Genomic DNA, 12014 nt, shown 5'->3' with positions numbered 1-12014 from the left:
CGAACTTATGCTTGTTATGAAGAATTCAGCCATAAAACATCAAAACTACACAATAAACTAAGGCAATACAGTGCTAATCGTAATTTTTAACACGGAAAATACTTGCATTTGTGGGTTTCTTAAGGGAGAAATGGGATTCACCCTTAGAGTTGCATCGTTCTCGAACGACACATAACTGCTGAGCAGAGCTCGGAGAAGATCCAGTGCTGGTGGTGTAAATGCTGCACATGCTGAAGGTGGTGTTGGTGTAGGAGTGAATGTAGAACAGCGTGTTAAAGAAAGAGAGAGAAACTTCTCCATACCTTCTGTAGTTCAGCTGATCCTGCTCTTCCTCCTCAGGCGCTGCGAAAGAACTGCAGAGCCCAAATCTCAGCCTCATTCGGGTTATGTAGAGCTCCGCCCCCTCCATATCACATTACACCCCATCACCGCGCTGAATGGAGCTAAACAGCTAAAACTCTCATTTAAAACAGCGTAGAACTACTTCTATGGGGCTTTTCTTTCATTTTACAAATTAGAATAAAGTATTTCACTAAAATAGGAAAGAAAATATTTTTTAATGTGACACTTACGAGTGGTGGCTTCTAGCCATTTTTACCCATGCACTTATATACTGACTACGCCACTCCCGTTAAAAGGTGGGAGAAACCCAAACGGAATGTGAAGCCCTCCCCCTTCACAGATCCCGACTGTGTTAAAACAGTCTATAGAGGCAGAGTTTGATATCAAAAATACTTTTATTCACAATCATCAAAACACAAACATAAAACCCACAATGAATCTCCACTGAATTGGTTGACACTGACAATACTTGGCTTTAGCACATGAACACCAGTTTTGGATGGAATAAAGCAAACCAAAAATAAAGGATCCACAAACCCCACAGCTTAACACTACACTGCACACCACACCAAACAAACCATAATGGGGAGGACTAGCTTGGATTCTTTCTTTGGTAACTTCAAAAATACTGTTCAACAAAACACACTAGATGAAAAGAAACTCAAGTTTGGCAGAGTATTAATTGGGAAAAAAAACCCCACAAAGTTACTGAAACCAATGAAAAAAGAAAATAAACTAATAAAATTGAACCCAAAAAAACAAAGAATTACAAAATTAAACAAAACTTAGCTACTACAATAAATTATGCAGATAGTCATAGCCAGAAAACAATGCAAACAAATAAATAAATAAAGCACCAAAAAAAACTAACAAAACAAAGAAACTGCAGAAACTAAAGCAATCAATACAGAAATTATAAGGAAAGAAATACAGAAACTATCAAAAAAAAAACCATAAATGGACCATCAAAAACAGTAGAGAACCATTAAGAAAACAGTAGAAATGACATTAGAAAACAAGATTAGAAACACAGTAGAAATCAGGAAACAACAGAAAAGTGGCCAATATCCTCAACTTTCAGCCATGCACACGTCCTGCCAAGACACACATAATTATTCAACATTTATTTATTTATTTGTTCATTAGCTCAACCAAATTAAAAATGTTACATACCCTTGCCGTCTTGAGAGAAGCACATGGAGGGAAAGGGAAAATCAGGAGCACCCCAGCCTTCTTGTGAACTTGCACAATGAATACTAAAAACCCGGTTAAAAAATATACATAATACATAATTTTACTACAACCCAAAACAATACAGACCTTAAGGTACTTGGAGTGTTGTAAAATAGTTAACTTGTACAACTGTGTACAACCACTGCAATACACAACATACCTCTTTCCAATGTATGATGAGAGTCAAGTGAAGCAGCAGCACCTGCCCAAAACAGTTCTCTGCTCTGTCTCCACTCCTCTCCAACATGCACACCAACAGCAGCTAAATCATTAAAACACTGCACTATCCAGCAACACCTACACAACACAAGCACTTCATAAAATCAGCCAGATAGCACAGATAAGTATAAGCTGCTACAAAAACTAATTAAAAACATTACCTTCTCTTGCTGCTGCTGCCCAAGCACGTAATGGAGGCCAGGTACTCTGCCCACTAATGAGCTCACCTGCAGCTCCCCTCGTCACCTTCTTTTTATTCTTAAAGGGGCAGGTTGCCTATTAGCCCACAACCCTCCCAGGTCCTAGTGCCCACCGGCTACATTAAAATAATTAAAACTGCAGTTTAAAAGCTTTAATATTGATCTCTGCAGGTCTGAAACAGTTGATCTTGTTCTGTGTTGAGGAAATTAGTAAAATTTTCAGTCTCAAACATTTTCTAAACATCAGCTTTATTCGCCAAGAGTGTTTACACACACAAGGAATTTGTTTCCGGCTGTTGTTACCGCTCTACAATTACAAACAACACAATATACAGAGAAGACTATGAAGACAATGAACAACTTCACGTGTTCAGCAGAATTGCATACTTACAGAAAGTGAAAGATCTATAGATGAATAGAGTAAAGTGCAGTTGCAGTATTACACAACATGTATAAAGTGCAGTATGGCATGTAAACAACAGTAAACAGCAGCTCAGTTCTAGTTATTAATAAGTTTGATAGCGATTGGAAAGAAACTTTTACTCTGTTATGGCGTCATTTTACTGCCAATAGTCGAGAGTGAAGTTTTTGAATGCAAGAGCCTATGTCATGCAGTGCTCACGCATTTTATTGGCTCACGTATAAAATATAGGTGTGCTCTCACAAATTTACCATGCTCTCTCTCAGATTAACTCTCCTCTTGTACGAATATGCGCGCGCTCCCTCACTGCAACAAAACTGACAAAGGTCTCCAGCCAATCAGACGTGGCAACAGGATTTGACCAATTAAATGCATAATGCCCCTTTTCTGCCTATATTTTACACGTGAGCAAATAACATCCGTGAGCGCTGCATGGAGTAGGCTCTTGCATTGAAAAACACTCTCGACTATTGGCAGTAAAATGATGCCATAACAGTGTCTGTTTGATTTTGTGCTCAGGGCTCTGCAGCGCCTGCCAGAGGGTAGTAGGTTAAATAGTTCGTGTCCAGGGTGCGGGGTCTGTGATATTTTTTTCCGCCTGGTTTCTACCGCTTGTTGTGTATAATTCTCGGAGGGTGGGCAAAGGAGCACCAATAATTTTTGTTGCTCTATCCAGCACTCTTTGCAATCTGCATATGTCCTGTTTTGTGGCTGAACAGAACCACACTATGATGGATGTGCTCAGGACAGATTCAATGACTGCAGTGTAGAACTGTTTCATCAGCTCCTGTGGCACACCGTGTTTCCTCAGTTGAACACAGAAAGTACATCCTTTGCTGGGCGTTATTGAGGATGGAGCTGGTGTTGGCCTCCCATTTTATGTCCCAGGAAATAGTAATTCCCAAGAACCTAAAGGTAGTAAAATTAAATAATTGTTCTAATTTAAAGGGCCTTTATTTTGAAACAACACATCGTAATGTCCTCTTATTAGGTGAGAAGGGTACTTCAGACTTGGAAAGGCATTAAAAAAATCCTATGCAAATAACAGTTTTAAAACTAAATATAGCCGCAAGCGGCAATCATCGGGTTCAAGCACCAACTGGACGATGGTGTCTAATGGAGCATAGGATGGTGAGGTGTAAGAAGGTCTAATACAATTAGAGGCACATCTAATGAAGTTTGTAGAATATTCATCATGTGATCTACAATTAGTCAAAATGTGTCTACATGTTTTGTTTATTGATCAGGAGTAATACAAATTACATTTTAAGGCTTTTCCTTTTTTCTTTCTAATTTTTCCCATTTTCCCAATTTACACGGCCAATTACCCAACCCATTCATTAGGACTCCCCCTATCACTAGTGATACCTCAACACACCAGGAGGGTGAAGACTAACACATGCTTCCTCCGATACATGTGAAGTCAGCCACCACTTCTTTTCGAGCTGCTGCTGATGCCGCATTACCGGGCAGCATCACAGCGCGCTTGGAGGAAAGCACAGCGGCTCGGCTCCGGTACATCAGCTCACAGACGCTCTGTGCTGCAGACATCACCGTAGGAGTGAGTGAGAGAGTGCCATCTACCCACCCAAAGGGAGCAGGGCCAATTTTGCTCCCTCTAACGACGGCAGCTTGATGGCAAAGCTGCATGAGCTGGGGTTCGAACCGGCGACCTCCTGCTCATAGTGGCAGCGCTTTAGACCGCTGGACCACTCCTTTAAGGCTTTTAACATATTTTAACTAAGGGTTCCAATAATTATGGAGGGCGGTGTACCTCCTGCCTGAGTTCCGTAGCTTTGGAGTGCATCAGGGAGTAACTATATCCAAAGAATGCGATCTCCTGGAATTGCCAGAACTATTATTATTATTATTATTACTGAACTATATCAGTATCAGTTAAGGACCAGCTGGGAACTGTATTTCACAGTAATGGTTTTAAGTGGATTTTTTTGTTTGTTTTACTTTCAGCTACTAATAATTTTATTGTTTATCATTACAGTAAAATAGTGAGTTTTCTATTAAATTACCAAGCTAATCAATGTTATTGGAAAAACACTAGTAAAATTCCACTTCTTACCTGACCTCTCTCTTTAAAAAAAACAATTCTTTCTTTTTAATTTTAATATTTTTACAAGCGGACTTTTATTTTGAAACAGGTGGATTTGTCCCCCGCCAAAAATGATATCCTTTGGCTCAGCTCCGGTGTACAATAGGGTTCATGCACACAGGGGTGGTGACGTATATCCGCTACAATCTCAGCCAGCTCAGCCTCTTCCGGTATCCACACTGTTGTGTTGAATTTAGTGAAGTCGCGATAATGTCTCAGGCAAAAAAGTGTAAGTTTCAGCTAACTGACAGCACTACGGTTGAACATTGCTGTGTACCTTTGTGTCAGGCCTCTAGTAAGTACAATAAAGTACTTAGTTTTCATACATTTCCCTCCAATGCGGAAAACCGGCTAAAATCGATTGTTGCTATCCGGAATGAGAACTTCAGTCACTCCGCATACCCGCGTGTGTAGCCGGCATTTTAAGAAAGAGGATTTGCGTGAACCAGAGTCCAAGTCTGGACGGCGACTGTTAAAGAAGGGAGCGGTGCCGATGTTGTTTGAATGGAACAATTTCTCTGTCCCACTTTCACGACCGGGGGGGCTGGACACCTGTCCAGGAGACGGATGCACTCCTCGGGGACCACGACTACGCTTCTGCTCCGGACCCCGCTGCTGTCGACTTGGTACTGGAAGAAAACCTGCTTCTTAGAGAGGAGATCCTCCAGCTGAAGAAACAAATAGAGCAGCTTACTCTGGAGCATCGCTTTGGCATTCACCGCTTTGCTGGCTCAGACAGTGACATTCGCTTTTACAGGAAAGATGTGGTAAGATGTTCAGCAGGTTTTATTATTTAAGTTTATGCACTAAAATAAGTAAAGCATACAGACATACTCGCCAGCACTGATCAAAGAGTGTTTGCTGATTTTAAATATACAGTGTAACATTAAAAACGAGAATATGGTAAAAAGGTTTAGTTCATATTTTAATTTAAAGGGTCATTTTTCATATTAATCACACGTAAAGCTTGTGGTTTAAATTGAGTTATCAAAAGTGAACTTTTTAATGATATTTTTTAAATTTGACAATGTATGTTCACCTACATTATGTGTTCTCTCTCAAGTATACTTTGGTTATTATTTAAATTAAGTTACTAAAACACTGATACCAATTTTAATCATAAAAATAATTGTATTTATAGGTTTGGATCCTATGACCTCCTCATGCGCTTCAGGGCCTTAATAGAGCCCTCTCTGCCATCTATGGTTAGTGTCACACCAGCACAGAGAGGCACCTTTGAGCCAAGTTCCACTGTGGTAAGTACAATTATGTTTATTTTCATGGACCATACCTTATAACCTGACCGGGATAATGGCTGATAGAATTAAAATTAATACAATATTACCTTGTGTTATTTTTACAGTCTCGTTACCTGCAGCCCATAGATGAGATGTTCATGTTTCTGAACTATCTTGCACTGCGTTTAAAACAGCATGACCTTGCCGACCGGTTTGGGGTCCACCAGTCCACAGTCAGTCGGATTATTACAACATGGAGCAACTTTCTATATGCTGTGCTGGGGTCAGTGAGAATCTGTTCAAGGACTATGCAGACACTACAGTTATCCTGGACTGCACAGAGCTGAGGTGCCAGTGCCCATCTTCACCTCTTCTTCAAAGTGAAGTATTTTCTGTGTACAAGTCCCATTGTACACTTAAAGGGCTGCTTGGTGTTGCTCCTCATGGGGCTGTCACATTTATCTCTCCACTGTATGCTGGATCCATCAGTGACAAACAGATCATGAGAGAGTCTGGAATTCTCTCCCTGTTGAGACCTGGGATGGCCATCATGGCCGATTGAGGATTTCTTGTTGGTGACTTTGTGCCATGTAAAATCTACAGGCCTCCATTTCTGTCTGGAAGATCCCAGATGCCTGTTGGTGAGGTCAGGGAGACCCAGGCCATTGCCCGCCTTAGGGTGCACGTGGAGCGCCTTCCTCTCCGGCTTTTTGGCAACATTAATCAGCTCTATACTGTAGCATGTCTGCTGACAAACTATGAAAACGGGCCTCTTGTAAAGGCTTGGACAAAAAAGCAAGGCTCAACATCTGCTGGGCTTTTTTGAAGGTGGAAATGTTTAGTTTCTTATCACAGAGGATGTAATGTAAATAGCATAAATCTGCATGTATATATGTATATATTTTTCAATGAAATATGGTTTAATGCATTGTGACCGAATGCTGATTTACTGCAATAAATTCACTGTTCAGTTTAACTAGTACAAGATTTGTTTGAGTTCTGATTGCCTACCTTACTATAACCATAACTGTATCAATTACACAAGACATTAATCACTTTGATGCTAATTTCTTTATTATAATCAGTAATGTTCAATAAAATTGTTACATATTTTAACTATATTCGCAGCTATACTAATAAACAACAGCAATTCATTCTATTTAACAATAACTTACGCAACAGCTGTAACTTTCTTAAATCTGCTCAAAACAACTTTTACAAAGAAACAAAAACAATTTACAGATTAAGCTCTCCACACATTAGCTAGTGATTTAGCTCTATCCTATTTATCTAGGGATGCACAAAGGTAAAAATAAAAAAAGAAAAGGTCAGTTTTTTCTTTAATTGTTTTCATGATTCCTTTGTCATGGGGGATCCTCTGAATAATCATGTATTCCTCTGTATAGACCACAAAATCACACCAGTCCAATCCAGAGATCAGCATCTGGCGCTGAATCTGCCAAAAGTAAGGATGAGTTTTCCTGAGTGTATGTGTGCCCTCACTGATCTTAATATATGGGCAGTCCACATAGCTTGCTACATTTGGGCATTTTATTTCAATGGTGCATCAGGGTGGATCAGAAAACCACAGGGATAGTGGTTAACCTCCCTTACTCTGCAGTACTCCTCTACTGCTACAGGCTCCAGCTCAAGCCCTCATGTCAGCAGTCTGATGGCTAGGTCTTGAAGAGTAACTGTTTATTTTACCTTGAGTGTATTGACAAATATCTTTCAATTATGATTACTTATCTTAGTATCTATAATTACATAATCATTGTGTGAAACCTTGTATTCTATATGCATAACCAATACACATTGTATTTGATCATTTTTATTACTCACAGTGTATTTTACATGCATTTATATAGAAGATTAACCAATAATCACAGTATATTCTTTACATATATAGTAAAACACTGTTTGATCAGGCATGTGACTAACACCGGCCTTATTATGACAAATTAACCCACATGATACATAACACGTTTACTAACACATAGGACCTATTATATGGCGGACTAACCACGCGCTACTAACACATTAACATATAATATATGGAATCCATTGTGTGACGTGTGTAGCTTATGCTTGAAGCATTTCGTTCACCGCATGTTTCTGACTATTCATTGTGCAAGTTCACAAGAAGGCTGGGGTGCTCCTGATTTTCCCTTTCCCTCCATGTGCTTCTCTCAAGACGGCAAGGGTATGTAACATTTTTAATTTGGTTGAGCTAATGAACAAATAAATAAATAAATGTTGAATAATTATGTGTGTCTTGGCAGGACGTGTGCATGGCTGAAAGTTGAGGATATTGGCCACTGTTTTCTATTGTTTCCTGATTTCTACTGTGTTTCTAATCTTGTTTTCTAATGTCATTTCTACTGTTTTCTTAATGGTTCTCTACTGTTTTTGATGGTCCATTTATGGGTTTTTTTTGGATAGTTTCTGTATTTCTTTCCTTATAATTTCTGTATTGATTGCTTTAGTTTCTGCAGTTTCTTTGTTTTGTTAGTTTTTTTTGGTGCTTTATTTATTTATTTGTTTGCATTGTTTTCTGGCTATGACTATCTGCATAATTTATTGTAGTAGCTAAGATTTGTTTAATTTTGTAATTCTTTGTTTTTTGGGTTCAATTTAATTAGTTTATTTTCTTTTTTCATTGGTTTCAGTAACTTTGGGTTTTGTGGGGGTTTTTTTCCAATTAATACTCTGCCAAACTTGAGTTTCTTTTCATCTAGTGTGTTTTGTTGAACAGTATTTTTGAAGTTACCAAAGAAAGAATCCAAGCTAGTCCTCCCCATTATGGTTTGTTTGGTGTGGTGTGCAGTGTAGTGTTAAGCTGTGGGGTTTGTGGATCCTTTATTTTTGGTTTGCTTTATTCCATCCAAAACTGGTGTTCATGTGCTAAAGCCAAGTATTGTCAGTGTCAACCAATTCAGTGGAGATTCATTGTGGGTTTTATGTTTGTGTTTTGATGATTGTGAATAAAAGTATTTTTGATATCAAACTCTGCCTCTATAGACTGTTTTAACACAGTCGGGATCTGTGAAGGGGGAGGGCTTCACATTCCTTTTGGGTTTCTCCCACCTTTTAACGGGAGTGGCGTAGTCAGTATATAAGTGCATGGGTAAAAATGGCTAGAAGCCACCACTCGTAAGTGTCACATTTAAAAAATATTTTCTTTCCTATTTTAGTGAAATACTTTATTCTAATTTGTAAAATGAAAGAAAAGCCCCATAGAAGTAGTTCTACGCTGTTTTAAATGAGAGTTTAAGCTGTTTAGCTCCATTCAGCGCGGTGATGGGCTGTAATGTGATATGGAGGGGGCGGAGCTCTACATAACCCGAGTGAGGCTGAGCTTCGGGCTCTGCAGTTCTTTCGCAGCGCCTGAGGAGGAAGAGCAGGATCAGCTGAACTACAGAAGGTATGGAGAAGTTTCTCTCTCTTTCTTTAACACGCTGTTCTACATTCACTCCTACACCAACACCACCTTCAGCATGTGCAGCATTTACACCACCAGCACTGGATCTCCTAGCTCTGCTCAGCAGTTATGTGTCGTTCGAGAACGATGCAGCTCTAAGCGTCGGCTCTTTGAAGTGAACGATTCCACAATCGTGGAATTTTAGGATCCTATTTGGGATCCGTTTTTTTTCCTTCAGTTCGTCGCTGTCTCTCTGCCTCCCTGTCGTTGCGCTTGTGCTCTGCAAAGTGTCGCAGAGCCCACAGTATTTTTACAACGTCATTTTTTTGTCCTTCGGTGCCTCGCTGTCTCCACTCCACCTATGGAGCTAAATTAGTGCCAAAACTACGCAAATAAAGAAAACGCGCTTCTAGCGATTCCCCAGAGCATTAAATTACACTGATTAAGGTGTTTTAATACATCTATAATAATCACCACTCTACCATTTTATATCCGATTTACACACGGTTTGATTTGTTACAAACAGCAGAGATGTAGTTATGATATAGGAAGCTGTTACACATTACAAATATGAGCTTTCATGCTGAAATATTTTATTATGCTCTTTAAAAAAGAGAGAAAAAATATTAATCAGTGTTTAAATGAATTAATTAGATAGATAGATAGATAGATAGATAGATAGATAGATAGATAGATAGATAGATAGGTAGGTAGGTAGGTAGGTAGGTAGGTAATCATATCGACCTGGTCCTCACCACACAGCCTGCCTCACTCATCCTGACAGAAAAATAAACTAAAATATTAGCTTGTAAAATGACCCAGTGGTGTTATAGCAGAATAACACACCTAACGGTTAAAGTTAACTATATAACGAAAAGGATTAACCATTACAAACTGTGTGTACATTATCCTACCATTTAGGCTATATATCAACAACTAATAACAAATTCATGTTTTTAGGACATTCACGCTGTTGGTAGTATGTACGAGGCTGAAGTTGGTTTGATATTCGCAGCTGCCGCTTCACTGAACCACCGTGAACTAAAGGGAGCGTTCACAAACACCCGCTGTTTATATTAAACACCTCACAGATCAACACTGAAGGAGACAGAATGAAGAAAAGCAGTACATCTGTTTATTAACAATGTAAATATACAATATATTATTAAATATGATTTTGTATATTGTAAAATATTTATTTTAATTACTGAATTTATAATTATATATTACAATAAATAATTAAATATATATTTAATAAAATTATATTTTAAAAGCCATTGCACTCAAATAATATGAGGCAGATGTTCAAGTGTGATTTTGAAGAACTTTTTCATGTTGGGCCAGACCAAATACACATGATCTGAAGAGTACTAGTCTTCTACTTTAAGAAAAACCTGGAATTAGCCTGGCCCGAGCTGATTTTATATTTTAAAATGAACTGGCAATCTTTGAAAGACTTTTTCATCTTGGGCCAGAACACATACACATCAGATGAAGATAACTACTCTCCCACTTTGAGGAAAACCTGGAATTAGCCTGGCCCGAGCTGATTTTATACTTTAAAATGAACTGGCAACATAGCATACCAATTCATAATGCACAATTTTTTTATGTAAAGCTGATGTTCTAGTGTGATTTTGAAGGACTTTTTCATCTTGGGCCAGAACAAATACACATGATCTGAAGAGTACTAGTCTTCTACTTTAAGAAAAAGCTGGAAATAGCCTGGCCCAAGCTGATTTTATACTTTAAAATGAACTGGCAACATGGAATACCGATCCATAAAGCACAATTTTTTTATGTAAAGCTGATGTTCTAGTGTGATTTTGAAGGACTTTTTAATCTTGGGCCAGACCAAATACACATGATCTGAAGAGTACTAGTCTTCTACTTTAAGAAAAAACTGGAATTAGCATGGCCCAAGCTGATTTTATACTTTAAAATGAACTGGCAACATGGAATACCGATCCATAAAGCACAATTTTTTTTATGTAAAGCTGATGTTCCAGTGTGATTTTGAAGGACTTTTTCATCTTGGGCCAGACCAAATACACATGATCTGAAGAGTACTAGTCTTCTTCTTTAAGGAAAACCTGGAATTAGCCTGGCCCAAGCTGATTTTATACTTTAAAATTAACTGGCAACATGGCCTACCGATCCATAATGCACAAAAAATTGAATATAAAGCTGATGTTCTAGTGTGATTTTGAAGGACTTTTTCATATTGGGCCAGACCAAATACACATGATCTAAAGAGTACTAGTCTTCTACTTTAGGGAAAGCCTGGAAATAGCCTGGCCCAAGCTGATTTTATACTTTAAAATTAACTGGCAACATGGCATACCGATCCATAAGGCACAAAAAAGTTTAATTTAAAGCTGATGTTCTAGTGTGATTTTGAAGGACTTTTTAATCTTGGGCCAGAACAAATACACATGATCTGAAGAGAACTAGTCTTCTACTTTAAGGAAAACCTGGAATTAGCCTGGCCCGAGCTGATTTTATACTTTAAAATTAACTGGCAACATAGCATACCGATCCATAATGCACAATTTTTTTTATGTAAAGCTGATGTTCCAGTGTGATTTTAAAGGACTTTTTCATATTGGGCCAGACCAAATACACATGATCTAAAGAGTACTAGTCTTCTACTTTAAGAGAAACCTGGAATTAGCCTGTACCAAGCTGATTTTATACTTTAAAATTAACTGGCAACATGGCATGCCGATCCATAAGGCACAAAAAAGTTTAATTTAAAGCTGATGTTCTAGTGTGATTTTGAAGGACTTTTTAATCTTGGGCCAGACCAAATACACATGATCTGAAGAGTACT

General features: G+C 38.5%; 2 protein-coding genes and 1 long non-coding RNA gene across 6 annotated transcripts in view; 1 reads left to right on the top strand and 2 right to left on the bottom strand.

Moving 5' to 3' along the window:
- LOC125801387 (zinc finger protein 239-like) overlaps nucleotides 1-334 on the bottom strand; it is a 13713-nt gene extending 13379 nt beyond the window's left edge. The window contains exon 1 of the mRNA XM_049478022.1: nucleotides 303-334. The gene's annotated coding sequence lies outside the window, so the exon portion shown is untranslated. The remainder of the gene's footprint in view (nucleotides 1-302) is intronic.
- LOC125801328 (zinc finger protein 239-like) overlaps nucleotides 1-12014 on the top strand; it is a 157917-nt gene that overhangs the window by 125565 nt on the left and 20338 nt on the right. Inside the window, exon 1 of one of the 3 annotated variants that reach the window (XM_049477870.1) lies at nucleotides 9085-9184. The exons of the other annotated variants lie outside the window; for them this stretch is intronic. The gene's annotated coding sequence lies outside the window, so the exon portion shown is untranslated. Of the gene's footprint in view, nucleotides 1-9084; nucleotides 9185-12014 lie in introns of those variants that run through there. 3 annotated transcript variants of the gene reach the window in all.
- Nucleotides 662-2288, bottom strand: LOC125801595 (uncharacterized). Of its 2 annotated transcripts, XR_007438793.1 has the most exons (4): nucleotides 1956-2288; nucleotides 1736-1872; nucleotides 1516-1598; nucleotides 662-1436 (listed from the first exon to the last, which is right to left on the bottom strand). It is a non-coding gene; the product is annotated as an uncharacterized LOC125801595 (long non-coding RNA). The 2 variants fall into 2 exon arrangements; XR_007438792.1 differs by having other exon boundaries at nucleotides 662-1598.

Source organism: Astyanax mexicanus, chromosome 4, assembly GCF_023375975.1.
Source record: "Astyanax mexicanus isolate ESR-SI-001 chromosome 4, AstMex3_surface, whole genome shotgun sequence".
Taxonomy (NCBI): Eukaryota; Metazoa; Chordata; class Actinopteri; order Characiformes; family Acestrorhamphidae; genus Astyanax; species Astyanax mexicanus.
This window is presented reverse-complemented; position numbering and strand designations above follow the sequence as displayed.